Source organism: Phaenicophaeus curvirostris, chromosome 1 (assembly GCF_032191515.1).
Source record: "Phaenicophaeus curvirostris isolate KB17595 chromosome 1, BPBGC_Pcur_1.0, whole genome shotgun sequence".
In the NCBI taxonomy this organism is placed as follows: domain Eukaryota; kingdom Metazoa; phylum Chordata; class Aves; order Cuculiformes; family Cuculidae; genus Phaenicophaeus; species Phaenicophaeus curvirostris.
In genome coordinates, this window is record NC_091392.1 from 85,120,562 (window position 1) to 85,120,865 (window position 304).

The following is a 304-nucleotide window of genomic DNA, read 5'->3' on the forward strand; positions in this document are numbered from 1 at the left end:
AAAGGGGGCGGAGGTGCTGAGCGAGGGGCGGGGCTGGGAGGGGGCGTGGCTCGGGGGACTCTGTTGTTCCGAGGGGGGCTAGGGGCGGGGCTTGGGGCTGAGGGGGCGGAGCTACGCGTGAAGTGGGCGTGGCCACGCGTGGAAAGGGCGGGGCTTATGGCGAGCCGGGCGCTCCGGAGGCGGGGCGAGGGCTGGTGTTAGGGCGAGGGGCGGAGCTTGTGGGCAGGGCGAAGCGCGGCGGGGGCGTGGTTGGGGCGGATCCGGAAGTGGGGCTTGGCCGGCCCAGTGAGGGGGCGGGGCTATC